Source organism: Loxodonta africana, chromosome 21 (assembly GCF_030014295.1).
Source record: "Loxodonta africana isolate mLoxAfr1 chromosome 21, mLoxAfr1.hap2, whole genome shotgun sequence".
NCBI classification, from domain to species: domain Eukaryota; kingdom Metazoa; phylum Chordata; class Mammalia; order Proboscidea; family Elephantidae; genus Loxodonta; species Loxodonta africana.
Window position 1 is genome coordinate 53,638,364 of NC_087362.1, and position 23,954 is coordinate 53,662,317.

Consider the following 23,954-nt stretch of genomic DNA (forward strand, 5'->3'; position numbering starts at 1 on the left):
CAATGCATTTAAGTTATCTGTTTGCACATTAGTTTTGTTGTTGGACAATTCCTTCTTTGAAGATGAGATAATTTGCTTATCTTTGTACCTGGAATGTTAACCAGGGTGGCAGGCATGAGGACACTCAGCAAATCGCTATTGAATTAATAAAAGTGGGCTTAGTTTCTACTCATTAATATATTTTTATTTCAATGGGTAATGCCCTTACTGTATCAAAACTGCTCAGGAAATTCCAGTAACTATTATGTTAATATCTCAGCTTTATAGGGACAGTGCTATTCATTTTAATTTGTAAAGCAAATTTTATTGCCCGCAATGTGGTTAAAAAGAGAGGGAGAGACAGATTGGGAATATGAAGTGCCTCGAACACTGGTTCGTTTAAGGAGAGGAACAATTCGGAGAGCCATCTTGAAAATTCCCCTGCACAGGCCCAGCATGCGTGGAATCAGCTTTGCCCTTTTGAAAATTTCTAGCTGACCTTTAGAAAAAGCTGAGCTTTTTAGGTTCAGTGGTAATACCACACAGTGTTGCTACTACTGTTACCAATTTTGAACAAGGGAGAACTCAAGAAAACATTTTTTAAAAAATGGCCTTGGTTACTTAATTATTATCTTTTAAGCTCATGTATAGAAATGAGCTTTTAAAAACAGGAAACATTTAAATGCAGATATCTCATTAATGTGTGTGTGTGTGTGTGTGTATTTTGAGAAAGTCTCAACTTGCCACTTACTTGTTACAAATTAATCAGTTTCTAAAACTCTTACCCCCGTTTCTTCACATGTGAGATGGTCATAGTCATGCTGAGGCACACTAGACAGTATCATGGCAGGGAGTGGATAATGCATGAAACACTCATAGTAGTTATCTAGATCACTAGCTGACAGATGGTATAGTACAAAGGGAAAGACTCACCAAACCAAATACACTGCCCTTGAGTCGATTCCAACTCATAGCAATCGTATAGGACAGAGTAGAACTGCCCCATAAGGTTTCCAAGGCTAAAATCTTTATGAAATAGACTGCCATGTCTTTCTCCCATGGAGCAGCTGGTGGGTTTGAACTGCCAACCTTTCAATTAGCAGCAAGCACTTTATCACTGTGAGCCAGGGTTGGTCAAAAGGAAAGACACTGGTTGGTTAATCAAGGGATGGAAGTTCTAGTTCTGGCTTTGCTCCTAATTCCCGTTTTATCCCTTCACCTTTGGGGTCTAATATGAAGTGTGAACTGGATGGTCACAGGGACCCCTTTCCATTCTCCACGTCCATGATGTTCTCAGCAATAAGCCACCAGCCTTTATGCTGCCCCTGTAACCTTCCAGTGGCATGGTTTCTCACTGAACTTCATTGTAACTGTCATCACACATTCCTATTACATGTCATGCATCAGTTCTGAAAAACTGATTGAAGGATGTATGGCACCAAAATTAGGGAGCATTCTGAGATTAAAACATAGAAAAGAAAAGAAAAAGAAACAAAGAACTGTATGACAAGAAAATCCACATTGAAGAGAGGTGAAGGAAATTTCAGGATGGGGGTTGTGCAGCAGATCTGGGAAGCAACCTGTGTAGGCCAGAGCAGGGGACTGCAGGCATATAGGTAGAGGTCTTAAGGAAAAAAGTAAAATAATAACAATATGTTATCTGACTGTTTTGATTGTATAACAAGTTATATTGAAAGGCATTAGTAAAAAGTCCTTGGAAACTATAGAAACACTTAGATTTAAAAAAAAAAAATTGAGCAAAAGCAAAATGAGATAATTATTACCTCTAAGAAAAACAAAAACAGTTGTTCAAGAGAGGGAATTAAGCCATAGTACATTTCTTGGCTCAGTAATAAACACTATTTATATGGATGTAGCAATAAAAATACAAAATATTTGTCTAAAAATTGAGGTATGATTTATTTGCTCAGTGGAAGAAAGAGAAGAAGTCTGAATGAACTCAATCTCCAGTTACCATTAAAGGAAATAAATACCTAATGCCTTACGTGTATTAGTCAGGAGATAACGGGATACACATTTTATTTAGGAAATAAATACTAGAATAAAAAAACTAAACTAAAAACAGCAGGGGACATTGTCTTTGGAAACAGGATAAGAGAGGAAGAGGAAAAACCATTGGACTGTGGTTCTATGTTATAAACATTTCACTACTACTTTTAAGCCAGATATAGATTTTTAATTATTTTAACTATCATTAAGTCTGGAGAACAAGATGCAAGTGAAATTAACAACTGGTAGAATATATAGCATAACATTTCTATCTCACTGCAGATCGATGGCACCAAATCTATTCTTTCACCTGTTTCTTACACACATACTATATGGTAAAATTAATATCATTCCATGTTATAGAGAAAGAAGCCCAGGTTTAAGGAAATAGTGCTATCAACAGATAGTAGTGAAAAGAATCATGCTTGAATCTTCTGACTTTAAATATTTTTTGTTTGTTTCATGCTTTGCAGAGCACCTCCCCTTTAGCCTTGACTAAATCCTTGTGTTCCTTCTTATCTGAGATGCAAGGATTTTGGAGTTGCTGTTGACCTCTTCTATCCCAACTTCCAGATAAACAGGCCCACTTCAAATACAGTGCCCTGCACTGTCCCTGGAGTGGGCTAAGATCAAGGATACAAGTCCTAAGAGCCTCTAAGTATCTTAAACATTAAGGCAATAGCTTTGCAGTTCAACAAGTTAAAAAAAAAAAAAAAAGCTGCTAGGAAAGCATAAGACTGTTACCATATTACAGTGATTTTCATTGTAGCAGAATTGTATTTGCTGTCTCTGGAGAAAAAAAAATACAAATAATTAAAAATAATGTGCACAAAACTGACCTGCCCAGTAATGAGGTAATAATTTTTCCACTTTGTATTTGCACATTGAGTTTGTAATTTTATCCTCCAACGTTTCTGTGTATTCTTTCACATCTATCGATTGCTCACGACAGCCACCGTTAACAAAAAGATATGCCAGAGGCCAAAACTTCAGTGCTTCTGGCAAAGGACGGAAATCAGTCATCGAGAAACACCTAAGCTTTTATGTTTTTAATAATCTACTTCTGTGTCAATATTTCAAGCTGGATGTAATGGGACACTTTCTGCCTTGACTAGAGATGGTCTAGCACCTGAAGTCTTTAGTTTCTAAGGATAACAATTATTACTGCTATTACTGATGATGCCAATATAGAAATTAATAGAAACTATTTTTTTTTTTTATTGTGGCTTTATGGTTTCTTCCCCAGGACAACCATTAATATGCAAGGACCAACACAATTTGACCCTGACTTATGCTTACTAATGCACAGTTTGTTATCTTTTATATGGCAGTGAAAAATAAAGTGGGTGGTTTCTCAATAACAGAGATTACATTTTATAATTACTTTCCGTCAAGTGGCAGAAGTCTAAGAGACAATGCCCTCTTGAAGTCAATACAACTGCAAGTGTCAAAAGGCTGAAGCTGGACAAAAGGTAAAGCCCAGTTTCATTCACACTGTTCCCTCCATGGCAAAGTATCACAAACAATTTCATTAAAACACACTATCTCCATGATACCCTAACAAGGATCAATTCCAACTCAGGGTGACCTTACGTGTTACAGAATAGAATAGAACTCTGCTCCATAGTGTTTTCAATGGCTGTGATTTTTACAGAAATGGACTGTTAGGCTTTTCTTTCATGGCACTGCTAGGTAGATTGAAACTGCCAAACTTTAGGTTAATTATTTTTGTTGCTGTATGTCATTGAATTGATTCTTATTCATCCTGACCCCAAGTAACAGAGTAGCACTGCCCCACAGAGTTTTTTGGTTGTAATCTTTATGGAAAAAAATTGCCAGGTCTTTCTTCCGTGGGGCTGCTGGGGGAGTTTGAACTAACAACCTTTAGGTTAGCAGCCGAGTGCTTACTAGTTTCATCACCAGGGCTCCTTATTCCAGCACAAAACATTTGCACCACCCAGGGACCTGTGCTCTGAAGCAAATCTTAAATAAATATCACCTGTCCTGAGATATAGATGGAGGTAGGGTGAAGAAGTGGAGAGTCCATTTTCCTCTTTGGCATTAAATAAGTTTAACTAAGAGAAGGAAATAACCTAAAACAGTGTCTTGCTCAGCATGTCACAAAAATTTAGAAGAATTTTTTCTTTAATTTTGTATATTACCTTTGTGCACCTTATGTTAATTTTTAACCTGGGAGGGGAAATAGTAATATATCATTTAAACAAAATATATTTAAGCCAAAGCAAACCCTGTGTTCTTTGTATCAACAGCTCTTAGGAGAAAAAGGGTTTAAATACGGAGAATTTAAAATAAATTGAAAAAGAAAATACTAAGTCAGAAGTTCCTTGTGTTTGTAGTTCAGACACATTTCATAGCACCTTCAAATACTAATGACATGAGGCTACTATTTTTATTCTCTCAGGACAAAGAGAAACTATGTTTATCTTATACAGATTTTTGCCTTAGTGAACAGTGTTTATTCTTGACAAAAATGTCCTTTCATTGGTTTAATAGCTGAACAAATGGCACTTTCAATCTCAGGTAATTTGGTAAGTATCTGTCATTTTCTAGGATTAATGCCAGATGGACCTTTGGAACACTTCTAAGAGTTTACTGCTAAAAAAAAAGAGAGGGGCCAAATACACACCTGGTCACAGGTGATGAGAATGTGGTGGATAATAGAGGGCATCTGTTCAGCAGAAGGGAATACATATGGCTTTGCAATAAAAAGCTGCAAGTTTGTGGCTGACCTCTAAGAAAAATGCGATCAGGAGGTGAGTTTATCTTTCTTCCTAAGTGGTGCACACTCATTGCTCTGAGCATTTACTAGGTTTCAGTCATGATTCAAAATGAGAAGAAACAGCTGCAAACATCCATTAATAATAGGAAATTAGAATGTATGAAGTATGAGTCTAGGAAAATTGGAAGGTGTCAAAAAAAGAAATGGAATGCATAAACATTGATAACCTAGGTATCAGTGAGCTGAAATGAATTGGTATTGGTAATTTTGAACTGGACAATCATACAGTCTAATACATCAGGCATGACAAATTGAAGAGGAATAGTGTTGCACTCATAGCCAAAAATAACATTTCAAGATGTATCCTGAAGTGCAGTGCTGCCAGTGATAGGATGATATCCATAACCTACAAGGAAGACCAGTTAATAGGACTATTATTTCAATTTATGCATCAACCACTAAGGCCAAATGTGAAGAAATTGAAAATTTTTACTAACTTCTGCAGTCTGAGATTGATTGAGCATGCATTCAGGATGCATTGATAATTACTGGTGATTGGAAGGTGGAAGTTGAAAACAAGGAAGAAAAATCCATAGTTGGAAAATATGGCCTGGTGAAAGGAACGATGCCAAAGAATACACAGTAGAATTTTGAAAGAACAATGACTTCTTCATTGCAAATACTTTTTTTCACCGACATAAATGGTGACCACACACATGGACCAGAAACCCTGGTGGTGTAGTGGTTAAATGCTACAGCTGCTAACCAAAGGGTCAGCAGTTCGAATCCGCCAGGTGCTTCTTGGAAACTGTATGGGGCAGTTCTACTCTGTCCTATTGGGTCACTATGAGTCAGAACAGACTCGATGGCATTAGGTTTGGTTTTTTTGGTTTTATACACATGGACCTTGCCAGATGGAATACACAGGAATCAAATCGAGTACATCTGTGAAAATAGATGATGAAAAACCTCAATATCATCAGTCAGAACAAGGCCAGGGGCAAACTGCAGAGCAGGCCATCAATTGCTCATAAGAAAGTTGAAGCTGAAGAAAATTAGAACAAGTCCACGACAGCCAAAGTACTACATTGAGTATACCCCACATGAGTTACAGACCATCTCAAGAACAGATGTGACACATCGAAAAATAATGACCGAAGGAAGACCAGACAAGTTGTGAAATGACATCAAGGACATCATACATGAAGAAAGCAAGAGGTCATTACAAAGACATGAAAGAAAGAAAAGAACAAAATGAATGTCAGAAGAGACTCTGAAAGTTGCTCTTGAATGTAGAGTGGCTAAAGTAAAAGGAAGAAATGATGAAGGAAAAGAGCTGAACAGAAGATTTCAAACAGTGGCTGGAGAACACAAAGTATAGTACTATAACGACATGTGCAAAGAACTGGAGATTGAAAGCCAAAAGGGAAGAACATAGTTGACATTTCTCAAGGTGAAAGAACTGAAGAAAAAATTCAAGCCTCTAGTTACAATATTGAAGGATTCTATCAAAGCCCTGGTAGTGTAGTGATTAAGAGCTCGGCTGCTAACCAAAAAGGCAGCAGTTTGAACCCACCAGTCCCTCCTTGGAAATTCTATGGGGCAGTTCCAATCTGTCCTATAAGGTTGCTATGAGTCGGAATTGACTCGACAGCAATGGGTTATGGGCAAAATACTGAACGACCTGGGAAACATCCAAAGAAGATGGAAGGAATATACAGAGTCACTATACGAAAAAAAGTTGGTTGATTTTCAATCATTTCAGGAGGTACCATATGATCAAGAAGTGATAGTGCTAAAGAAGTTCAAGCTGCACTGAAGACACCGGCAAAAGTAAGGCTCCAGGAATTGATAGAAGAATACCAATGGAGATGTTTCAATAAGCAAACACAGCACTGGAAGCACTCACTTCTATATGCCAAGAAATTTGGAAGACAGCTACCTGGCCAACTGACTGGAAGAGATCCATATTTATGCCTATTCCAAAGAAAGATGATCCAACAGAATGTGGAAATTATCGAACAATATCATTAATATCACAAGCAAGTAAAATTTTGCTGAAGATCACTCAAAAGTGGTTGTATAATTCATCAACAGGGTACTGCTGGAAGTTCAAGCCAGATTCAGAAGAGGACGTGGAATCATGGATTTCATTGCTGATGTCAGATGGATCCTGGCTGAAAGCAGAAAATACCAGAAAATAATGTTTACCTGTGTTTTATTGACGATGCATAGGCATTCAGCTGTGGGAATAATAATAAATTATAGATAATATTGTGAAGAATGGGAATTCCAAAACACTTATCTCTGCTCATGTGGAAACCGTACATAGACCAATAGGCAGTTGTTCAAACAGAGCAAGGGGATACTGCATGGTTTAAAGTCAGAAAAGGTGTGCCTCAGGGTTGTATCATTTCACCATAATTATTCAATCTGTAGATAAACAAATAATCTGAGAAGCTGGATTATATGAAGAAAAGAGCATCAGGATTGGAGGAAGACTCATTAACAACCTACGTTATGCCGATGACACAATCTTTCTTGCTGAAAGTAAAGAGGCCTTGAAATACTTATTAATGAAGATCAACACCTTCAATATGGATTATATCTCAACATAAAAAAAAAAAAAAAACCCTCATAACTGGACCAATAAGCAAAATCATGACAAACAAAGAAAAGATAGAAGTTGTCAAGGATATCACTTTACTTGATCCCGCAATCAATGTCCACAGAAGCAGCAATCCAGAAATCAATGGATGCATTGTTGTTAGGTGCTGTCGAGTTGTTTCTGACTCATAGCGACCCTATGTACAACGGAAGGAAACACTGTCCCTTCCTGCACCATCCTCACAATTGTTGTTAGGCTCGAGCCCATTGTTGTAGCCATTGTGTCAATCCATCTTGTTGATGGTCTTCCTCTTTTTCACTGGCCCTCTACTTACCAAGCATGAAGTCCTTCTCCAGGGACTGATCTCTCCTGATAATGTGTCCAAAGTACATGAGATATAGTCTCATCATCCTTGTTTCCAAGGATGTCATTTTAAGGACTACAACAGAAGGAAACACTGCCAGGTCCTGTGCCATTCTCATTATCATTGTTACGCTTGAGAAGTGTTTTGTCCTGTTGTATATAGGGCTGTTGTGAGTTGGAACCAACTTAACGGCACCTAACAACAACACCAGACACCAGGCTAAGCATAGTCCTTACAAGGAGGTTCAGTGCTTATCCCCACTTTACAGATGAGGAAACAGACTCTAAGAGGTGAATGAATTTACCTAATTCAATTTTTTTTCTCATGGAGGAGATAGGACTTCAGTTGTCCTTAGATACATGGGTTTAAACCTGGCCTCTCAACTCTATTCCATTGATCTATATGTCTGTTCCTGTGCCAATTCTACATGGTCTTGATTATCCACTGTGTTGTAGTAAATTCTGAAATCTCCATTATATTAATGAATTCTATTCCCACCCCCTCTCCACTACCCTCAGTGTTAAACCTCTGTGAAGTATGACTCCGTGAGGTATGACTCACTGGTACAACAGTGGTTCCTGTGGAGCTCTCTGATAGGACTCTTTTCTACTCTTTGCCAGACCACACAAGAGTTGACCAGTTTCTGGCCAACTGCTCTAGTGTTTACAACAATGCTCTAAGGCATAAATTCTTTTAAAATCTAATCTAATCAAATTTGGCTCCTCCCAAGCAATAGTTTCTGGGATCAGTCTTTGATATTTGTTCTGAAGCCAGCAGCGCCCCTCCCAGCTGCTGTTTTCCCCAGGTCCCTCCTGCAAACTATAGTCTAAGCTATATCTTCCTTAGAATCACAACTCTGCTCCCAATTTCCTTCACTGCCACCTCCACTTTTTTTGAGAGTTCTTTCAGAATTAAATTTCTCATGCCCTGTTGCAAATGAAGTCAGTTCATTTGTGAAGAGATTCAAGGTTACACGTTTTATGGCCTATATAGCCCCTCAGCAAATCTCGAAGCCAGATCTCCGTAGCTGAGGGTGGAAACAATGGTAAACTTTTCTTACGAGCCCTTGATGCTGAGCTCTCAGAGGAGTCAGTGCAGTACCCTGGAGTCCTTCTGCCTTGCCTCTGCCTGCATATACCTCAAAAGCCAGGCTAAAGGCTCTTGGGGCCTATATTCCCAACATTCCATGCTTAAGGTAGAACTTCTCTTCCAGGAGTGGGATTTAGGCAGAAAAAGGGAGGCCTCACCACTCAACCACACTCATCAGGGACTTAGCCTCAGAAACATGCAGCTAGGGGCAGAATGAAAAATGCTGAATTCATGCTACTGCCATGAAAAAAGTCCTCTAGCTGGGAGCTAGAGGATGGAGCCCTGTGTTATTGGCTGCCGCTTTATGGAGTGGAGTCTCCAACTACCTAAACTAGGATGGGGAGAGGAATCAGATCCATCTTGGTTCCAATACCACAGGTTCTCAACCTCCTTACAGAATTTTTTTGTTTAATTAATTTTTATTGCGCTTTAAGTGAAAGTTTACAAATAACTTCAGCCTCTCATACAAAAATTTACATACACCTTGCCATACACTCCTAATTGCTCTCCCTTTAATGAGATAGCACAGTACTTCCCTCTACTCTCTTTCCTCGTGTCCATTCTGGTAGCTTCTGGCCCCCTCTGCCCTTTCATCTCTCCTCCAGACAGGAGATGGCAGCATAGTCTCATGTGTCCACTTGATCCAAGAAGCTCATTCTTCACCAGTATCATTTTCCATTTTTTTATTCCAGTCTAATCCCTGTCTGAAGAGTTAGCTTTGGGAATGGTTCCTGTCTTGGGCTAACAGAAGGTCTGGGGACCATCCAATCCCTGTCTGAAGAGTTAGCTTTGGGAATGGTTCCTGTCTTGGGCTAACAGAAGGTCTGGGGACCATGGCCTCTGGGAGTCCCTCCAGTCCCAGGCTGACCATTAAGTATGGTCTTTTTTTTTTTTTTTTTAAATAACTTTTATTAAGCTTCAAGTGAACGTTTACAAATCCAATCAGTCTGTCACATATAAGTTTACATACATCTCACTCCCTACTCCCACTTACTCTCCCCCTCTTGAGTCAGCCCTTTCAGTCTCTCCTTTCTTGACAATTTTGCCTGCTTCCCTCTCTCTCTATCCTCCCATCCCCCCTCCAGAGAAGAGTTGCCAACACAATCTCAAGTGTCCACCTGATATAAATAGCTCACTTTTCATCAGCGTCTCTCCCCCACCTGCTGACCAGTCCCTTTCATTTCTGATGAGTTGTCTTTGGGGATGGTTCCTGTCCTGTGTCAACAGGAGGTCTGGGGAGCATGGCCGCCGGGATTCCTCCAGTCTCAGTCAGACCATTAAGTTTGGTCTTTTTATGAGAATTTGGGGTCTGCATCCCACTGATCTCCTGCTGCCTCAGGGGTCCTCTGCTGTGCTCCCTGTCAGGGCAGTCATCTATTGTGGCCGGGCACCAACTAGTTCTTCTGGTCTCAGGATGATGTAGGTCTCTGGTTCATGTGGCCCTTTCTGTCTCTTGGGCTCTTAGTTGTCGTGTGGCCTTGGTGTTCTTCATTTTCCTTTGCTCCAGGTGGGTTGAGACCAATTGCTGCATCTTAGATGGCTGCTTGTTAGCATTTAAGACCCCAGACACCACATTTCAAAGTGGGATGCAGAATGATTTCATAATAGAATTATTTTGCCAATTGACTTAGAAGTCCCCGCAAACCATGTTCCCCAGACCCCTGCGCTTGCTCCGCTGAGCTTTGAAGCATTCATTTTATCCCGGAAACTTCTTTGCTTTTGGTCCAGAACAATTGAGCTGACCTTCCATGTATTGAGTGTTGTCTTTCCCTTCACCTAAAGCAGTTCTTATCTACTGATTAATCAATAAAAAACCCTCTCCCACCCTCCCTCCCTCCCCGCCTCGTAACCACAAAAGTATGTGTTCTTCTCAGGTTTACTATTTCTCGAGATCTTATAATAGTGGTCTTATACAATATTTGTCCTTTTGCCTCTGACTAATTTCGCTCAGCATAATGCCTTCCAGGTTCCTCCATGTTATGAAATGTTTCACAGATTCGTCACTGTTCTTTATCAAGGCGTAGTGTTCCATTGTGTGAATATACCACAATTTATTTAACCATTCATCCGTTGATGGACACCTTGGTTGCTTCCAAGTTTTTGCTATTGTAAACAGAGCTGCAATAAACATGGGTGTGCATGTATCTGTTTGTATGAAGGCTCTTGTATCTCTAGGGTATATTCCTAGGAGTGGGATTTCTGGGTTGTATGGTAGTTCTATTTCTAACTGTTTAAGATAACGCCAGATAGATTTCCAAAGTGGTTGTACCATTTTACATTCCCACCAGCAGTGTATAAGAGTTCCAATCTCTCCGCAGCCTCTCCAACATTTATTATTTTGTGTTTTTTGGATTAATGCCTGCCTTGCTGGTGTGAGATGGAATCTCATCGTAGTTTTAATTTGCATTTCTCTAATGGCTAATGATCGAGAGCATTTTTTCATGTATCTGTTGGCTGCCTGAACATCTTCTTTAGTGAAATGTGTGTTCATATCCTTTGCCCACTTCTTGATTGGGTTGTTTGTCTTTTTGTGGTTGAGTTTTGACAGAATCATGTAGATTTTAGAGATCAGGCGCTGGTCGGAGATGTCATAGCTGAAAATTCTTTCCCAATCTGTAGGTGGTCTTTTTACTCTTTTGGTGAAGTCTTTAGATGAGCATAGGTGTTTGATTTTTAGGAGCTCCCAGTTATCGGGTTTCTCTTCATCATTTTTGGTAATGTTTTGTATTCTGTTTATACCTTGTATTAGGGCTCCTAGGGTTGTCCCAATTTTTTCTTCCATGATCTTTATCGTTTTAGTCTTTATGTTTAGGTCTTTGATCCACTTGGAGTTAGTTTTTGTGCATGGTGTGAGGTATGGGTCCTGTTTCATTCTTTTGCAAATGGATATCCAGGTATGCCAGCACCATTTGTTAAAAAGGCTATCTTTTCCCCAGTTAATTGACACTGGTCCTTTGTCAAATATCAGCCGCTCATACGTGGATGGATCTATGTCTGGGTTCTCAATTCTGTTCCATTGGTCTATGTGTCTGTTGTTGTACCAATACCAGGCTGTTTTGACTACTGCGGCTGTATAATAGGTTCTGAAGTCAGGTAAGGTGAGGCCTCCCACTTTCTTCTTCTTTTTCAGTAGTGCTTTGCTTATCCGGGGCTTCTTTCCCTTCCATATGAAATTGGTGATTTGTTTCTCTACCCCCTTAAAATATGACATTGGAATTTGGATCGGAAGCGTGTTAAATGTAGAGATGGCTTTTGGTAGAATAGACATTTTTATTATGTTAAGTCTTCCTATCCATGAGCAAGGTATGTTTTTCCACTTAAGTATGTCCTTTTGAATTTCTTGTAGTAGAGCTTTGTAGTTTTCTTTGTATAGGTCTTTTACATCCTTGGTAAGATTTTTTCCTAAGTATCTTATCTTCTTGGGGGCTACTGTGAATGGTATTGATTTGGTTATTTCCTCTTCGGTGTTCTTTTTGTTGATGTAGAGGAATCCAAGTGATTTTTGTATGTTTATTTTATAACCTGAGACTCTGCCAAACTCTTCTATTAGTTTCAGTAGTTTTCTGGAGGATTCCTTAGGGTTTTCTGTGTATATAATCATGTCATCTGCAAATAGTGATAACTTTACTTCTTCCTTGCCAATCCGGATACCTTTTATTTCTTTGTCTAGCCTAATTGCCCTGGCTAAGACTTCCAACACGATGTTGAATAAGAGCGGTGATAAAGGGCATCCTTGTCTGGTTCCCGTTCTCAAGGGAAATGCTTTCAGGTTCTCTCCATTTAGAGTGATATTGGCTGTTGACTTTGCATACATGCCCTTTATTATGTTGAGGAATTTTCCTTCAATTCCTATTTTGGTAAGAGTTTTTATCATGAATGGGTGTTGGACTTTGTCAAATGCCTTTTCTGCATCAATTGATAAGATCATGTGGTTTTTGTCTTTTGTTTTATTTATGTGATGGATTACATTAATGGTTTTTCTGATATTAAACCAGCCTTGCATACCTGGTATAAATCCCACTTGATCAGGGTGAATTATTTTTTTGATGTGTTGTTGGATTCTATTGGCTAGAATTTTGTTGAGGATTTTTGCATCAATGTTCATGAGGGATATAGGTCTATAATTTTCTTTTTTTGTAATGTCTTTACCTGGTTTTGGTATCAGGGAGATGGTGGCTTCATAGAATGAGTTGGGTAGTATTCCGTCATTTTCTATGCTTTGGAATACCTTTAGTAGTAGTGATGTTAACTCTTCTCTGAAAGTTTGGTAGAACTCTGCAGTGAAGCCGTCCGGACCAGGGCTTTTTTTTGTTGGGAGTTTTTTGATTACCGTTTCAATCTCTTTTTTTGTTATGGGTCTATTTAGTTGTTCTACTTCTGAATGTGTTAGTTTAGGTAGATAGTGTTTATCCAGGAATTCATCCATTTCTTCTAGGTTTTCAAATTTGTTAGAGTACAATTTTTCATAATAATCTGAAATGATTCTTTTAATTTCATTTGGTTCTGTTGTGATGTAGTCCTTCTCATTTCTTATTCGGGTTATTTGTTTCCTTTCCTGTATTTCTTTAGTCAGTCTAGCCAATGTTTTATCAATTTTGTTAATTTTTTCAAAGAACCAGCTTTTGGCTTTGTTAATTCTTTCGATTGTTTTCTGTTCTCTAATTCATTTAGTTCAGCTCTAATTTTTATTATTTGTTTTCTTCTGGTGCCTGATGGATTCTTTTGTTGCTCACTTTCTATTTGTTCAAGTTGTAGGGATAGTTCTCTGATTTTGGCTCTTTCTTCTTTTTGTATGTGTGCATTTATCGATATAAATTGGCCTCTGAGCACTGCTTTTGCTGTGTCCTAGAGGTTTTGATAGGAAGTATTTTCATTCTCGTTGCTTTCTATGAATTTCCTTATTCCCTCCTTGATGTCTTCTATAACCCAGTCTTTTTTCAGGAGGGTATTGTTCATTTTCCAAGTATTTGATTTCTTTTCCCTAGTTTTTCTGTTATTGATCTCTAGTTTTATTGCCTTGTGGTCTGAGAAGATGCTTTGTAATATTTCGATGTTTTGGACTCTGCAAAGGTTTGTTTTATGACCTAATATGTGGTCTATTCTAGAGAATGTTCCATGTGCACTAGAAAAAAAAGTATATTTTGCAGCAGTTGGGTGGAGAGTTCTGTATAAGTCAACGAGGTCAAGTTGGTTGATTGTTGTAATTAGATCTTCCGTGTCTCTGTTGAGCTTCTTACTGGATGTCCTGTCCTTCTCCGAAAGTGGTGTGTTGAAGTCTCCTACTATAATTGTGGAAGTATGTATCTCGCTTTTCAATTCTGTTAAAATTTGATTTATGTATCTTGCAGCCCTGTCATTAGGTGCGTAAATATTTAATATGGTTATGTCTTCCTGATCAATTGTCCCTTTTATCATTATATAGTGTCCTTCTTTATCCTTTGTGGTGGATTTAAGTCTAAAGTCTATTTTGTCAGAAATTAATATTGCTACTCCTCTTCTTTTTTGCTTATTGTTTGCTTGATATACTTTTTTCCATCCTTTGAGTTTTAGTTTGTTTGTGTCTCTAAGTCTAAGGTGTGTCTCTTGTAGGCAGCATATAGATGGATCGTGTTTCTTTATCCAGTCTGTGACTCTCTGTCTCTTTATTGGTGCATTTAGTCCATTTACATTCAGGGTAATTATAGATAAATAACTTTTTAGTGCTGTCATTTTGATGCCTTTTTATGGGTGTTGTTGACAATTTCATTTTTCCACATACTTTTTTGTGCTGAGGCATTTTTCTTAGTAAATTGTGAGATCCTCATTTTCATAGTGCTTGACTTTATGTTAGTTGAGTCGTTACGTTTTTCTTGGTTTTCATCTTGAGTTATAGAGTTGTTATACCTTTTTGTGGTTACCTTATTATTTACCCCTATTTTTCTAAGTAAAAACCTAACTTGTATTGTTCTATATCACCTTGTATCACTCTCCATATGGCAGTTCAATGCCTCCTGTATTTAGTCCCTCTTATTGATTATTGTGATCTTTTACCTATTGACTTCCATGATTCCCTGTTATGTGTATTTTTTTTTTAATTAATCTTAATTTGTTTGTTTTTGTGATTTCCCTATTTGAGTTGATATCAGGACGATCTGTTTTGTGACCTTGTGTTGTGCTGATATCTGATATTATTGGTTCTCTGACCAAACAATATCCTTTAGTATTTCTTGTAGCTTTGGTTTGGTTTTTGCAAATTCTCTAAACTTGTGTTTGTCTGTAAATATCTTAATTTCGCCTTCATATTTCAGAGAGAGTTTTGCTGGATATATGATCCTTGGCTGGCAGTTTTTCTCCTTCAGTGTTCTGTATATGTCGTTCCATTCCCTTCTTGCCTGCATGGTTTCTGCTGAGTAGTCAGAACATATTCTTATTGATTCTCCCTTGAAGGAAACCTTTCTTTTCTCCCTGGCTGCTTTTAAAATTTTCTGTTTATCTTTGGTTTTGGTGAGTTTGATGATAATATGTCTTGGTGTTTTTCTTTTTGGATCAATCTTAAATGGGGTTCGATGAGCATCTTGGATAGCTATCCTTTCGTCTTTCATGATGTCAGGGAAGTTTTCTGTCAGGAGTTCTTCAACTATTTTCTCTGTGTTTTCTGTCCCCCCTCCCTGTTCTGGGACTCCAATCACCTGCAGGTTATCCTTCTTGATAGAGTCCCACATAATTCTTAGGGTTTCTTCATTTTTTTTAATTCTTTTATCTGATTTTTTTTCAGCTATGTTGGTGTTGATTCCCTCGTCCTCCAGATGTCCCAGTCTGCATTCTAATTGCTCGAGTCTGCTCCTCTGACTTCCTAGTGCATTGTCTAATTCTGTTATTTTATTGTTAATCTTTTGGATTTCTACATGCTATCTCTCTATGGATTCTTGCAACTTATTAATTTTTCCAGTATGTTCTTGGATAATCTTTTTGAGTTCTTCAACAGTTTTATCAGTGTGTTCCTTGGCTTTTTCTGCAGTTATCCTAATTTCATTTGTGATATCATTAAGCATTCTGTAAATTAGTTTTTTATATTCTGTATCTGATAATTCCAAGATTGTATCTTCATTTGGGAAAGATTTTGATTCTTTTGTTTGGGGGGTTGGAGAAGCTGTCATGGTCTGCTTCTTTAAGTGGTTTGATATGGATTGTTGTCTCCGAGCCATCACTGGGAAACTAGTTTTTCCAGAAAATCCGCTAAAAAAAAAATGCAGTCAGATCCCTATCAGAGTTCTTCCTCTGGCTCAGGCTATCCAGATGTTAATGAAGCCGCCTGGGGAGGGTGGGGGAGGGAACAGAGAGATAGGAGAGTAGCACCTCAGAATATAGCCAGAGTTGCTTATCTTGCTTGGAATGACTATTATATCTGAGAATCCCGCGGGCGCGTCGCCTATGTGTGCTGGCTGTGTGGAGTTTGCCCCCGGGGGGTCTGGCCCGCTGGAGTCACGGTCAGATCCTCCGCTTCCAGCCCCACGCCCAGCGTCAAGGCTCCCCTACTGGGATGGTGCACTCTCGTCTCCAAAATCAGTCGCTGCCTCCCGGGGACTTCTCGTCCCTCCAGCCGCGTGGCCGTGCCGCCCCCGAGAACCAGTTTGGCCTCCTCCCGGGGTTAGTTCAGATGGGTGGAGCAGCTCTCCGTGCTTGTGCCGTAACCGAGTGTCCCGGCTGGGATGCTGTTCTCCCCGCTCCAATACCAGTCGTTGCCTCCCGGGGACTTCTCCTACCGGCTGCGTCCCACGCCGCCCGAGCGACCCGGCTGGTCCCCTTCCCGGGGTTAGTTCAGGGGGGTGGAGCAACTCTCCGTGTTTATGGCGTACCTGTGTCCAGTCCAAATCCCTGCGGGACGGTTCCCCGGCTCCGATGCTGCTCTTTCTGCTCCAAGATCAGTCACTGCCTCCCGGGGACTTCTCCTACCAGCTGCGTCCCACGCTGCCTGTGGAACCGGCTGGTCCCCCTCCCGGGGTTAGTTCAGGGGGGTGGAGCAGGTCTCTGTGCTTGTGCCGTACCTGAGTGGTACGCTGGCTCCAGGCTCTGGAAACAATCGCTGCTTCCCCGTATTAGTTCGTTCTCCGTCTCTAAATCTGTGTTTGTTGTTCAGGGTTCGTAGATTGTTATGTATGTGATCGATTCACTTGTTTTTCCGTGTCTTTGTTGTAAGAGGGATCCGAGGTAGCGTCTGCCTAGTCCGCCATCTTGGCTCCACCCTCAAGTATGGTCTTTTTATAGGAATTTAGCATCTGCATCCCACTGCTCTCCTGCTCCCTCAGGGTCTCTCCTTACAGAATTTTTGTAGATTTTTTAAAATAGTTGTCTGTTTTGTTGGGTTTTTTTTGTCGTTTTTTTTTTTTTTTTGCTTTTTCCCATTTACCATTTGCTATTATGACCATTTGCAGGTACTTTAAATGGCTGTTGTTGTCATGGATGTTTTTGTTTTAATAATCCTCACCAGCTTTACTGGGGGCGAATCAGTGGGCTCCTCACCTGTCATACTAGAAATCAATCTCATCTTGTTTTTCCTTTAGAAAGATAATTACAAATAGACAATAATTGACTTTATTGTTCGATTTGCTCTGTTGTAATTTTTTTTTTCTTCTTGAACTCAGGTAACCATATAGCAAAATGTAATTGAGACCATAGACCTGATAAGCCTAGGCTCTCCTATGAGATACCTGCTAATGAATTTGAAAGTTAAATGAAAATAGGTTCATCTCTATTGTAGACAGCATCAAAAACATTGTGCTTAGTTTTTAAAGAAGTTTCACAGGATATGCATCTAGTTTATGGATCCAAAGACACAATCATAAATCTACAAAATCTATAAGAAAAAATTTTAAAAAATCATTATAACCAACCAACCAACCAATAACCCAACAAACAAATGGTGATATGTATAGTAAAAAAGGTTAACTTGAGAGGGAATTCTACAGATGTCAAATTCAAACTTCTGTTGTGTAAAGAGATGCGATTTTTTGGTATGTGACTCTAGACTTTAATAAAACATGCAGTTTATCAACTGAATTTGGGTTATTGCAGTTTAAGCAAACACTGGTGGGGGTTGTTTCAGTCCTGGTTTTAGAATATTGTTTATGATTTTTAAAAGCATAGTAGTAACATTTTTTAAAAGAATAAAACCCCTCTATCTTTATGATGCACTGTCTGTGGCCATCAGAAATCAACCTACTTTCAGATAATCTGCTTAAGGATTAGAGGGATTAGTTTATACTTGTTAGTCAACCTCCAGCTTTAATTTTATCTAAAACCAGCTTCATTGGAATAGAGACTGGTTATTTTTCAACTCTTTAAAAAAACGAATCAGAAGAACATTTGTGAATATGGAGTTGGATTTGGATTTATGTTCAAAATCATTATTATTTATGATGGCACTTTTTAAATTGAAATTGCTATGTGGCACAAAAATGTTAATATAAACTTGATCTAATTTTTGAGGATTGATATTTTAACATGCTTCCTATCTTGTTTCGTTTGTTACTTATATTACTTCAATAAATTATCTACAAAGGAAAGTAATGGCATTTTTGAACTTCCACAATTTTCCTGCAATAATAATGTAATTTTATGATTATGTTCCCAAAGAACTAGCAAAGAAGAGGTTTTCCCTTACCACGGATGAATCAGAGTTGATGTTTATTACTGAGTCAATGGCGAATGGCCTGGTCCTCTCAATGCTTTTGAAACAGCAGCCAGACTTCTTTTCCAGTGCTTTTCTGTTGAAGTGAGCCCTGGTTGGCGCAGTGGTTCAAGCACTTGGCTGCTAACCAAAAGATCAGCTGTGGAAAAAAGATGTGGCGGACTGCTTCCATAAAGAAATCCTATAGAGCAGTTCTACACTGCCCTGTAGGGTTCACCATGAGTCGGAATCAACTCGACAGCCTGGTTTTTTTGGTTTTCCTGATGGGTTGAGTTCCTTCTTTTTATTCTTCTCCTTCTCCTTTTTCTTCTCCCCCTCCTCCTTCTTCTTTTAAATCACATGTTAAATCATTCATACCATGGACCAAATGTCTAATGAATTCCCTCCACACTGATCAAACAGCAAATTAAGAGCATTCGTGTCAGACTCAAACAGTACCTTTGCCAACCAGACTTCTTTGGCCACGGGTAGATGTTTTTTGTTATATTAGCAGTCAATCCTGAGATATGGCTGTAGGACAAATTAGGAACCTGAAATGCCTATAAGAAGCAATATAATTATTTCCCTTCAAAAAGCAGATTTCTTTTCACAACAGACAGATTAGTGCTGCCTCTGATAGTGTCAGTCATTCAATAAAACACAAAATAATTGATCGAATAACAGTCTTCTTACTGGCAATTTGGATGGTTGACCTAACAGTTTGATTAAGGTATTGACTTTGATTTATGGATTCTGAGAAAACTGTGCAATTAAATGAAAGCAACAGGCAGGCCATAATGAGTGAATTTTTTATTGCATTCTCCTGCCTGTGGAAGAGTACGAGTAAGGTGTGCAGGGTGGCTGAGGTTACAGATACCTTAGAGCTGTGATGGCAATGCTATGGAGCTACATGGCTTGCTCTCCCCAGTTCCATAGAAGGCACAGACCAGCAAGCCAGTGAAAATATGTGTATGTCCTTCTGATTCAGAAACTTGGTATCCCAGTGTCTTATGGGTAAAAACATCAGAGTGAAGAAGTTATTTCCATAGCCATTATTGCATTTCATCTTTCCTACAACCTATTGATAATCATATTAAATAATAATGTGTTCAGGTTCATGGAGGTGAAGGAATTTGTCCTATACCACACAGCAATTATCTTGGAGTCAGGATATGAACATAAATTTTGCAGCTTTTAGCCCAGAATTTGTTTCTCTTGTCCCTGACCATTCCCAGTTCTTAGTGTCAAATCCAATAAATGTGCTTCAGACCTAAATGGACTCTTTTACTAGTCTTTTCAGCTGTATTTGATGTTATTGATGTTGCCATTCTCAAAATCCTCTACTCCCTTGACTTCAGTGACACCACTGTTCTATATTTACTCTTTTTCTGTGCTTTCTTCATGGACTTACTTTCTTTGCCCTATGCTTAAATATTCATGTTTTTATTCACTCTTGACTAATTTCTTTCTTTTCATTATGATCTTCAACTGGTGATCTCATCTACTTTGATAGTTGTAATTCTCATTTTTGGGCTAATAATTCTGTAATTTCTAGGCAGATGAGGACTCACTCTGAACTTCGAAGCTCCATATTCAATGTCACTGAGGCATCTCCTTTCATCTCAAACTCAAGTATCAAAAATAACACTACCTGTCCTTTAAACTTGCATACTGCACTGTGCTCAAAAAAATGTCATTATCACTTAGCCGTTCACTCAGTCCCTTATCCCTCCTGATAACATGTCCAAAGTATGTGAGACAAGAGTCTCGCCCTTCTTGCTTCTAAGGAGCATTCTGGCTGTGCTTCTTCCAAGACAGATTTGTTTGTTCTTTTCCTCAAAAACCCTATGGAGCAGTTCTACCCTGTCCTGTAGGATTGCTCTAAGTTGAATCGACTCATCAGCGATGAGTAATGTCCTCAGAGAATTCCTTACTCAATGATGGACAGTAACTGGTAGATAAATATCTCAGATACCAGATGTTTTAAATGGTAGTAATCTTGGTTTGCCCATAAAAACGACTTGTTCTTTAACATACTCTGTATTGGCTTTCTTCTCTCTCCCATATATCTATCTCTTTTTCCAATTATGCCTTCTAGGATTGTTTCTTAAATAAAATATTTACACACGAATTCTTGTCACAGGGTGAGCTTCCAGGGGAAACACTCTTAACAGTGAAGTTCAGTGACTGAAGATCAATAACTGCCTTAAATTAACACAGCTAATAATTGATGAAGGTTGGAATAGGCACATGTATCACAAATTTTTACCCCCAAGAATTCAAATGTTATAAAGGAATGCCTAAAGAGTTTACCTTTTTTGCTATCCTCTTACCAAAGTGAACTTCACTCTCCAAAGTAAAACATAGGATTTTAGCCTGCATCACTTGCCTTCCAATTCTGCTCTATGTGTTAGATAATACTTTTTTTTTAAAGACAGTGTAATATAATGGAAAAGGAAGGGCTTTAAAGTCATAAAGACCTGAGTTTAAATCTCCTTCCTACCTCCTACTTCCTGTGAAGTCTTGTGAATATTAATTAACTACTCCAAGTGTCTTAGGCTAGATCCTCCAGAGAAGCAAAACCAGGGAAATGTATGTGTGTGTGTGTGTATCGAGAGAAAGAGAGAGAGAGATTTCTCTCAAGAAAGTGTCTCACACAGTTATAGAGGCTGGCAAGTCCCAAGTCCATGGGTCACGCATCAGGTTGGAGGATTCTCATGACTCACAGAACTGCAGGGGCTGATGAACATAAGATTGGCAGGTAAGATGGCATGCTCCTTGTTCACAGGCAGCAGAGGCCAATGAATCCCAAGATTGGCAGGCAATATAGCAGGCTGCTGCCTGAAATTACAAGAACCAGAGGTCAGATGATGATAAGCCAGATGTAGGATCCATAGCAAGAGAGCAAGTTTTTCCAGAACATATATATATATATATGTACACATACTGGATGCAGGCTACACCCCTGAGGAAATTCCCGTTACGACTGATTGGCTGATCACATCAGATCACATTGTGGAAAATGACTACATCTTTACATAACTACCAAATTACATCATTACATAACTGCCAACCACTGAAAATCACAGCCCACGCAAGTTGACATACAGATTAACCACCACATCACATTTTAGTAACCTCTTATGTAAAATGATACTATTAATGATAATAGTACCTAAGAGATAGGCTCTCTCTATGGATTAAACAAAAGAATACACCTAAACCACTTAATGTAACTTTGTTGGCACTAAATACATACTAAATACATAGTAACTTCTGTTATGATAATTATTTTCTCTTTGAGTATAGCTCATTTTCATTTGACTTTGTGAACATTGGTAAATGAATAATAATAAAATCAGGAGTGGAGGTTCATTGATATCTTTGAATAAATGAACAAACTTTTTGTATGAAGGAAGTTACTCTGGATATTTTGATGCACAGGTAAAAAGCTCCAAAAGAGCAGTAATCTTCTCACTGACTTTGGGAAATCCAGCTGCAGAATCATCCTTTCACAAGCCCAAAGACAGCTAGAGAACAAATAGCCCTATCTAGTTCTACCCTTTGGTTTTCTACTGATATGCTCCACAGCCCCAGGTGACAAAATGTGAAAGTTGAGCTTATCTGAAAGCACTAAATTACTTTGCTTTTTGTTTTTAAAAACAGAACAATAACGTGATCCTGTCTAGGCAAGATTGTTCACTCCTAAGAATCCACAATGTACATCTTTGAGAATAACTGCCTTTGCTACGCAGAGTCGAGTTTTATAACCTTTGGTAGCACCTAGAAGCTTGAAGACACCTAGCTACTAGGTATCTACCTACTAGGCATCTTCAAGGTGCCGGGTTTGTTATATATTTTATTTGAATTCTCACATTAATGAAATGAAACTGATTCAAAAAGAGAGAGAGAGAGAGAAAGAGACCCTAGTTTGTTAAGTTATTCTTCAAAATCCAGCAAGTACTTGACTCCAGAGTTTTAGTCTCTGTGTGATTTAATCTCCCACAATTTTGTCCACTACAACTTTCTGTGTTTATTTTGAATATTCCAAGTATTATTAGAATTGTTGCTTAACCAGCCTCAAATATGTTGACAGTTGTATTGATTAATTCACTTATTAATTTAGATTCTTTTTGTGAGTGCCTAATCTATGCCACACACTTTGTAAGCCATTCAGAATATAGCAACAATGAAGTCAGTTTCCACTCCAAGGGTTCATACTATAGCCGGGGGACAGGCATGAAAACAAATAATTATAAAATAGTGATATTGTACTATGACAGATGTTTGAAACAATGTTATGGCAAAAGTAATGTTGTGGAAATAAAGCTTGCTTGAGGATTCTGAGAAGTCTTCAAAGAAGCATTGAATTTGAGTCTGATAATATCGAACACATTTTGGGTTCATACTATATGCCTGGTACTCTTCTAACTGCTTTAAGTGCATCAATTCTTTATTCGTTATATTAAACATGCCTCATAAATGATAAATGTAAATTTTAGCACTTTCAGATAAGGAAATGGAGGACAAAAGGGATTAAGTGACTTTGCCAGGGTCTTAAAGCCATTAAGTGACAGAAACACAATTTAGACCAAGGCAATCCAACTCATGATACAGGACTCTATACTAAACTAACTCACAAAAACAAGATGAATTTATAATAAGGAAGGAAAGGCAAAGAGAATGAGAGAATTCTAAGGAAAGGGAGCAGCATTAAGCATAGGGGGTGGTGTTTCTAAGCCATACTTTATAAAGACCTGTGAATTAATTTAGCATGAGGAAATTTTGATGGACACCTTCAGGAAACAACTAAATACACTGAAGTTGACATTTACTTTAAAGCACCCTTGTAGTTTTCGACAGACATCACAATTCCCGTAAGGCTTGAATTACATTCTATGTGTCTTGAAGGCTTCAAAAGTAAAGCATCATGTCTGCTAGAGGACTGATTCCAGAAACTGGCCCTTTAAACCAGTGGAAGGTGACTACTTATATCCTGGTTTATTTGGTCTACTTACTAATTTGCTTCTAAACCTAGACCTCTTTCTAGCTTTCTCTTCTTCCTTTCCCTTCCTTCCTTCCTTCCTTCCTTCCTTCCTTCCTTCCTTCCTTCCTTCCTTCCTTCCTTCCTTCCTTCCTTCCTTCCTTCCTTCCTTCCTTCCTCCCTCCCTCCCTCCCTCCCTCCCTCCCTCCCTCCCTCCCTCCCTCCCTCCCTCCCTCCCTCCCTCCCTTCTACCTGGAAAAGCTTATACTCCACAAAACTAACACGGCACACATCTATTTTTAACATCTGCCATGGTTAAAAGCTCAAGCTGCTAACCAAAATGTCAGTAGTTTGAATCCACCAGCTGCTCCTTAGAAACCTATGGGGCAGTTCTACTCTGTCTTGTAGGGTCGCTATGAATAGAAACAGATTTGATGGCAAAGGGTTTGGTTTTTGGTTATGTTCCAGCTATGCTGAAGTCTCAAAGGTCAGTTTTCTTTAAAACTCATATTAATGCTTTAGTTTCAATTGTTT